The following is a 9473-nucleotide window of genomic DNA, read 5'->3' as shown; positions in this document are numbered from 1 at the left end:
CAAAGTTTTAATTCAGCTTGGAGAAAAATAAAGACAAATGTTTGGTCTTTCTGAACAACGCTTTGACCTTGTTTTCTGAAAAGTACGTCTGTAGTCACAAAATGGAATTATGGAAGACACACACACACACACACACACACACACACACACACACACACCACACACACACACACACAACACACACCACACACACACAACACACACACACACACACACACACCAGTAATAGACAAAGATATGCACACAGTCCAGATGTAGTTTCTTATGCTGTTTTGTTCTCTGTAGTTCTCTCTTGTCTTAACACCTTAAATAACATTTTCCACAGGAACTTCTTCAATCAATAAAGAGATATATAACATCTATTTTTTTTATTACATTTTTTTTTTTAATATTAGAATGAAACATCCATAAATCCATATCACTTTTGTGAAGTATTTTTTAAGAAAAGGAATATATAAACTACGATCAACACAAACAGAACCAAGGAGTCTGCAAAGCAACGAGATAGGGAGGGGAACCAATCAGTAGAAAGAAAGACTGACATGTGACTGGTAGGGGGCAATACACAGTGGCGTGATGCTATACATGTACTGTCTATATCATCATCAGTGGGAAAGTACCTAATTGTCATACTTGAGTCAAAGTAAAGATACTTTAATAGAAAATGACTCAAGAAAAAAGTGAAAGTCACCACTTATATTACTTATTGATGAAAAGTCTTAAATATTTGTTTTTAAAAATATAGCTTATATCCAAAAGTCCAAAGTTATAAATAATTTAAAAGGACCTACGCCATTGTTTTAAAATGAAGACCGGACTACATCGTGACCATTCTTCCCAGTGTTTCTTTCTTAAATATGTAGCGTTAGTATCGATACATGAGAAAACCTTTTCTACTTCTAATAGGAATATTCAATAGCAAATAGAGTCAGGTGAAGACGTTGGTGTTGTTTTTTAGCCTCAAGTCAGATCATGATGGCGAAGAAATGGATGTTAGCCCTTTTTATTGGTTCATCGTGGGATGGACCAGGGAGAGATATCTAAACATGTTAGTGAGTACAGAATCAGAGGCTGGGTGTCCCATTGTTTAGGCAGTAGTCATGGTGCAAGCGGATGTGCCTGTGTTGTGAGTCAGATCAGAGGGCTAGGGATGGCCAGGGATGTCTCTGTGTTTAGTGAGTCAGATCAGAGGCAGTAGGGATGGCCAGGGATGTTCTCTGTTTAGTGAGTCGATCAGAGGCAGTAGGGATGGCCAGGGATGTTCTCTGTTTAGTGTGAGTCAGATCAGAGGCAGTAGGGATGGCCAGGGATGTTCTCTGTTTAGTGAGTCAGATCAGAGGCAGTAGGGATGGCCAGGGATGTTCTCTGTTAGTGAGTCAGATACAGAGGCAGTAGGGAGTGGCCAGGATGCTCTGTCTCTGTTTAGTGCAGATTCCAGAGATGGATTTCCAGTAGTCGTTATTGTGTTTAGGATTGGAGTGTCCAGATCCAATAGCTGAGCGTCACGGATTCAGAGGCAGTAGAGATGACCAGGGATGTTCTCTGTAGTGTGTTGAATTGGACCATTTTCCTGTCCTGCTAAGCATTCAAAATGGTGTCAGGAATAATGTATGGAGTAAAAAAGTACACTATTTTCTTAGGAATGTAGTGAGAGTAAGAGTTGGTAATAGTATAAGTAAAGGTATAGATACCCCAAAGTAGTACTTAAATAAGTCTTTAAACGTTTTATTTTTACTTAAGTACTTTACATAACTGGGCATACACACACAACAACACACAAAGGGAATGGGCTTACTGATAAGGGCAACACAGACACAGACAAAAACTAAAACAGACTTAATACTCAAACCACCAACAAAAAATACAATGAAAATAAACTAACAAAAAACAACAAAAACAAGCTGGATACTGTACCTAACAGTATAGATTTATTAAAAAATAATCCCTTACTAACAAAAACAGCCCAACCCAGTTCATGATTGAGTGTGTTGAGTAAGTGTATTGTACTGTAAGTGTGTAAAAGTGTGTCTGTCTGTCCGTGAGCGTGTGTGTGTATATGTATTTGTGTGTGTGTGTGTGTGTGTGTATGTATATGTATTGTGTGTGTGTGTGTGGTGTATGTATATTTTTGTGTGTGGTGTGTGTTGTGTGTGTGTGTGTGTGTGTGTGTGTGTGTGTGTGTGTGTGTGATGTTGTGTGTGTGTGTGTGTGTGTGTGTGTGTGTGTGTGTGTGTCTACTGCTTGTCGACAGGTCGTGTCGTCGACTACATCACTTGTGGATTCTCCCAGCAGCGATCTATTGGTTCTATGTGGAGCCATCCAAGAGACACACGAATACATATCACACATTACACGCAACATCACACACACAGGCATCACACACACAGACCATCACGCACGACACACACACTGCATACGCAGCACAAACAACACATCACCACCCAGACGATGACAGACACCGACACACATCGAGATGTACATACACCCATCTAGTACCGGGTCGGACCCCCGTTGTACTCCTAACACCGGGCCCAAATCCTTACTGCCATCAGCATGACCAACAGGAACGGGATCCATCGGACCAGGCCATGTTTTCCACTCCTCAGTTGTCCAGTGTTGGGGTTATGGCGACTGGAGCCGCTTCTTATGGTTTCTATCTGATATCAGTGGAACCCGGTCTGGTGGTCTGCTGCAACAGCCCGTCCATGAAGGACCGATGAGTTGTGCGTCCCGAGATGCCGTTCTGCACACTACTGTTGTTCTGCCCCGTTATGTGTCTGTTTTGTGGACTTCCTGTTAGTTTGTTCCATTCTCCTTTGACCTCTCTTCATCAAAGATGTTTTCACCAGGAACACTGCTGACTGATGTTAGTTTGTTCCATTCTATTTTGACCTCTCCATCAACAATGTTTTCACAGGAACACTGCTGACTGGATGTTAGTTTGTTCTATTCACCTTTGACCTCTCTCATCACAAGATGTTTTCCCCACAGAACACTGCTGACTTCCTGTTAGTTTGTTCCATTCACCTTTGACCTCTCTCATCACAAAGATGTTTTCACCCACAGGAACACTGCTGCTGGATGTTAGTTTGTTCCATTCACCTTTGACCTCTCTCATCCAAAGATGTTTTCACCCACAGGAACGCTGCTGACTGGATGTTAGTTTGTTGCACCATCTCTGTAAAGACACTGTGGTGCGTGAAAAGCCCAGGAGGCCGTTTCTTGAGACACTGGATCAGGCGCCCTATACCACGCTCAGAACGTTTAGGTCCCGGTCCACCCATTCTAACGTCCAATTCAACAGTAACTGAATGTCTCGATATTTGCCTGTTGATGCCTGGTTTACAAGCCACACGGCCACGCGTGACTCACTGTCTGTAGGAGCCATCCATCCACCCATTCTAACGTCCAATCCAACAGTAACTGAATGTCTCGATGCCTGTCTGCCTGATTTACATAGCGAGCCACGGCCACGTGACTCACTGTCTGTAGGAGCCATCCATCCACCCATTCTAACGTCCAATCCAACAGTAACTGAATGTCTCGATGCCTTTCTGCCTGATTTACATAGCGAGCCACGGCCACGTGACTCACTGTCTGTGAGCCATCCATTTTTGTGAACGGGGTGGTGTACCTAATAAACTGTCCGGTGAGTGTACTATTAACTGTCCGGATGTGCTAAAGTCTAACTCCACTTCTGATCAGTTAGGTTGATAATCCTTTCCACAGGTCTGTGTGAGTGTGAGTGTGTGTGAGTGTGAGTGTGTGTGGTGTGTGTGTGTGTTTGCGTGGGTGTGTGGTTTGCGTGAGTTTGGTGAGTGTGTGTTTGCGTGAGTGAGTGTCTTCGTGGAGTTGCTCACAGCGACCACATACAAAGACATCACACCCACGTACTCACAGACGCTCACCACCAACACACACACCACACACACACACCACCACACACACACACCACACACACACACACACACACACACCACACACACACACACACACACACACACACACACACACACATGTACTCACAGCCACTGACAGACAGGCTCGCAACACAACACCACACACACACACACACACACACACACACACACACACACACCACACACACACACACCACACACACACCACACTGACAGACAGGCTCACACACACAAACACACACAACACACACACACATCCCGAACCAACAACAGACAGAGTGATAAGGAGACAATAGCTCTCTGAGATCGTTGCTAAGCAACAAAGGGACTAAAAATATTATCTACGCACGTTCTCTCCATTTCTACACACAGACACACACAGACACACACAGACACACACAGACACACACACCGACACACACACACACACAGACACACACAGACAGACACACAGACACACACATACACACACAGACACACAAACACACAGAAACAAACACACAGACACACAACACACAGACACACACAGACACACACACAGACACAGACACAACCACAGACACCAGACACAGACACAGACACACAGACACAGACACACCACGACACACACAGACACAACACACAGACACACAAACACACAGACACACACAGACACACAGACACAGACAGACACAGACACACAGACACACACATACACACACAAACACACAGACACACATACACAGCACAACACACAGACACACAGACACAGAACAAAACACAGACACACACAGACACACACAGACACTCAAACCCACCCAACACACACAGACACACACGCTGCTCAGAAAACTTAAGATTTTTTTATAGTGAAATGTAGAGATACATCTGTCTCTGTCTCAACTCGTATCTCTGTTTCATCACCAACCCATTATGTTCTGCGTCTCTCTCTCTGTCTCTGTGTATTCTCTCTGTCTCTCTCTCTATCTCTCTCTATCTCCGTGTCTCTCTCTCTATCTCCATCTGTCTCTCTCTCTCTCTCTCTGCTCTCTTATCTCTCTGTCTCTCTCTCTGTCTCTTCTGTCTCGTTCTCTTGTGTCTCTTCTGTCTGTCTCTGTCTCCTGTCTCTCTCTCTGTTCTCTCCCTTCTCTCTCTCTCTCTCTCTCTCTCTCTGTCTCCCTGTCTATTTGTCTCTCTGTATCCTGTCTCTCTGTATCCCTGTCTCTCTGTCTCCTTCCTTACAACCAGAATCTGTTTTGACATTCCACAAAGTTAGAACTGAACAAAGTTATTATCATGGAGAATAAATGTAACTTTTCAACTCCTGACATGGAACTGAATTGATTCCCCAAACCTGGTTCTCTGCGGATGCTGCTGGGCTGCTCTGGTCTGAGCAGGCCTTTGCTGAGCGGTCTGATCTGGCTGGCTGATCTGAGCTGGGCTGAGCTAAGCTGGGTGAGTTGGCTGGGCTGGGCTGAGTTGGTCTGGGCTGGACTGAGTTGGTCTGGGCTGGTCTGGGCTGAGCTGATCTAGCTGGGCTAGAGCTGGGCTGAGCTGGTCTGGGCTGATCTAAGCTGAGGTTGGTCTGGGCTTAGCTGAGCTGGTCTGGTCTGGGCTGAGTTGGTCTGGTCTGTCTGGTCTACTACAGAGATCTAAGTAGCATCTCTTTTTAAACATCCAGCTGTTAAACAATGTCAGTTGACTTGATATGAGGGTCCCAAAATACAAACAGCTACAAAACATTACAGCACAGCTACAAAACATACAAAACCAACACAATACACTCAGTGTTCCACCTTAGGGTTCTATTCAATCAAATCCACACAGCGGTTGTTTTAACTCTGTCATGGAACTGTGTTAGAGCTGTCACATCCACAAGCGGGTTGTTTTAACTCTGTCAGAGAGTGGAACTGTGTTAGAGCTGTCACATCACATCCAACAGCGGTTGTTTTAACTCTTCAGAAGGTTGAACTGTGTTAGAGCTGTCCACATCACATCCACACAGCGGTTGTTTTAACTCTGTCAGAGGTGGAACTGTGTTAGAGCTGTCACATCAATCCACACCGCGGTTGTTTTAACTCTGTCAGAGGTGGAACTGTGTTAGAGCTGTACATCACATCCAACACGCGGTTGTTTTTAACTCTGTCAGAGTGGAACTGTGTTAGAGCTGTCACATCACATCCACAAGCGGCTCCCAGGATTATACCTTGAAGGGTACGTTGGATTATACCTGAAGGGTACGTTGCCATTGGCTACACAGAGTCGCATTAGACAAATCCCATGCAGGCTTTTTTTCAAGTTCAAACACTGGAATGTGAGATGTAATATACACCTCGATTAGCTGAGCGTGGTTAGGCTGAGCGTCGTAGGCTGAGCGTGATTAGGCTGAGCGTTGTTAGGCTGAGCGTTGTTAGGCCTGAGCGTTGTTAGGGTGAGCGTTTAGGCTGAGCGTGGTTAGGCTGAGCGTGGTTGACTGAGCGTCGTTAGGCGTGGTAGCGTCGGGCGGAGAGGTCGTTAGGCTGAGCGTCGTTAGGCTGAGCGTCGTTTAGTGAGCTGGCGTGCGCTAGGCTGAGGCGTGTTTAGGCCTGAGCGTCGCTAGGCTGAGCGTCGCTAGGCTGAGCGTCGTTAGGCTGAGCGTCGTTAGGCCTGAGCGTCATTTCTACTATTTTCTTGTTCTGAACTTCTAACTCGAGTGGACGGTGACATGAAAGAGCAGCTACGCAGTTTGAGCTAAGACTCCAACGCAGTTACACCTCCGACAACGCCGTTAACCAACGCAGTTACACCTCCGACAAAGCAGTTACACCTCCGACAACGCAGTTACACCTCCGACACCGCAGTTACACCTCCGACAACGCAGTCACACCTCCGACACCGCAGTTACACCTCCGACAACGCAGTCACACCTCCGACACCGCAGTTACACCTCCGACACCGCAGTTACACCTCCGACAACGCAGTCACACCTCCGACACCACAGTTACCACCTCCGACAACGCAGTTACATCCACAACGCGTTACATTCGACACCGCAGTTACATCTCCGACACCGCAGTTGCACCTCCGACACCGCAGTTACACCTCCGACAACGCAGTACACCCCGACACAGTTACACCTCCGACACACAGTTACACTCCGAAACACAGTTACACCTCCCGACACACAGTTGCACCTCCGACACCTCAGTTGCCCTCCGACACCGCAGTTACACCCTCCCAGACACGCTCCCGACACCGCAGTTACACCTCCGACAACGCAGTTACACCTCCGACACCGCAGTTACACCTCCGACAACGCAGTTACACCTCCGACAACGCAGTCACACCTCCGACACCTCAGTTACACCTCCGACACCACAGTTACACCCCCGACACCGCAGTTACACCTCCGACACCGCAGTTACACCTCCGACACCACAGTTACACCTCCGACACCACAGTTACACCTCCGACACCACAGTTACACCTCCGACACCACAGTTACACCTCCGACACCGCAGTTTACACCTCGCGACACCGCAGTTACACCTCCGACACCGCAGTTACACCTCCGACACCGCAGTTACCCTCACGACCCGCAGTTACACCTCCGACACCCAGTTACACCTCCGACACCGCAGTTACACCTCCGACACCACAGTTACACCTCCGACACCACAGTTACACCTCCGACACCGCGAAGACATCAGCTATGCGGGTGTCGGCTATCGCCGGTTAACCCATGATCTGATTGAACCTTAGTCTCAACGTTTCTAACCTTGGCAAGGAATGTTGGTAGTCGTCAGATATTTTATGAAATATTTCCCCATTAAATTCCCCATACTATGTTAACACTGATCTTTGTAACACCTTATTAGCTAGAATTTTCAAAGGACAGACTGAGCTGTGATGTCATATTCAGGGATGGACTACGCTGTGATGTCATATTCAGGGACGGACTACGCTGTGATGTCATAGTCAGGGACGGACTAAGCTGTGATGTCATATTCAGGGACGGACTACGCTGTGATGTCATATTCAAGGGACTGACTGAGCTGTGACGTCATATTCAGAGGACGGAGCTGGGATTTAATATTCAGGGGACTGACTGTGTGTTGTGTCACAGTGTGGTTGTATTAGCATGACAACATAGTTAGTTAGTTGGTTGGTTGGTCCTTGGTTTAGTTTAATAGCTGTACAACAGATAGAGAGGATGGGTGCATCCCAATAATATATCCTTCCTCCTGAAGTGTACACTCGTTCACTACTTCCGAAAATCTAAAATCATTGGATCGGTGTAGGCATTTCATACCATATTTCCTATACCAGACATTTATATTCAAATCAGTGAAGGAAAGTGAACAAGTGCACACTTTGGGAGGAAGGAGAGAACTGTGTGCTCCATAGAGTTGCACTAGAGAGCTCATCTACTATATATTTTCCAGTGCGCCCTCTATCCAACTCTATGGTCTCCTCTCATTGAGACTGAAACCAAGAGGGCATGGTCCATAGTCTTTACACCAGCCTTATACATGTCTGTATTCAGCATAAAACCCATAGTTTCTTTGTTTGTTTATTTTTTAAGACAAACATCGGAAATGTCTCTTATACGATACACAGTTAGAAACAATAGATCAATCATCATCATCGTCATGATTATCCTCAAATTTCATTGGTCCAAATTAAGTTTGTCAGTTTGGTCCACGCTCCTTTCTGTTTCCGTTTACCTGATATCCTGTTTGGGCATTACGTCATTTCCTGCTTGATCGTAATGGTTGGAACCAGGGATGGAATTGAAGGATTTTTTGGCACTGGTCAGCCGGACTAGTAGACATTGGTAGCCTGGGTTCAAAATCAATACCACGCAATATTTGAAAAGACAAAATGTCACTAGTCGGTGGGCTAGTTGGTCACATTTTCTACTAACAGGCTAGTTTAATCTTGTTTCTTTTATATCCAACAATAGTATATATATTTTTTAAGTATTTTAATATATTTCATATTCAACATTTTCTTTATTGCAAAGTCCAATTATTATTACGTACAGTTCTTTCATAATCAATTATAGTCTTTTAAAATCATCTTCTCTCAATTCCAATGTTTTTAACATACTGTGCCATTTCTTCATTATAATCATCATTTTCATTATTTTCTTTACAATTTCGCAAAATAACAACATCTACACACTACACCGTCGAAAAGTGGGAGGGGCAAGGTCTTCCTTAGGGATCAAGGTGACTTGGGATTGGCTCAACAGGAGCGAGGGTGGCGGGGAAAGAGGTGTGGTCTAACGTCCTCTACTAGCCTATCACTTTAAGACAATATTAAGACGTTTACAGTCTATTGGAGAATAAGGCTGGGCGGAGCGAGCGAGGGAGGGAAAGAGAAAAAGGAGGAGAGTCGTAAAGCGGGGGGTAGAAAGGGTTGAAGTGTCTGATATAACCTTTACCTGTTGGACAAGTAAGGACGACAGCAGGGGATTTTAGAGGCTTTCACTGAGATGGGGAAAGGGAGAGTACTGACTCTAGTGTTAGATGGGGAAAGGGAGAATACTGACTCTATTGTTAGATGGGGAAAGGGAGAATACTGACTCTA

This window comes from Salvelinus sp. IW2-2015, unplaced genomic scaffold, assembly GCF_002910315.2.
Source record: "Salvelinus sp. IW2-2015 unplaced genomic scaffold, ASM291031v2 Un_scaffold2135, whole genome shotgun sequence".
NCBI classification, from domain to species: Eukaryota; Metazoa; Chordata; class Actinopteri; order Salmoniformes; family Salmonidae; genus Salvelinus; species Salvelinus sp. IW2-2015.
Note: the sequence above shows the minus strand (reverse complement) of the source record.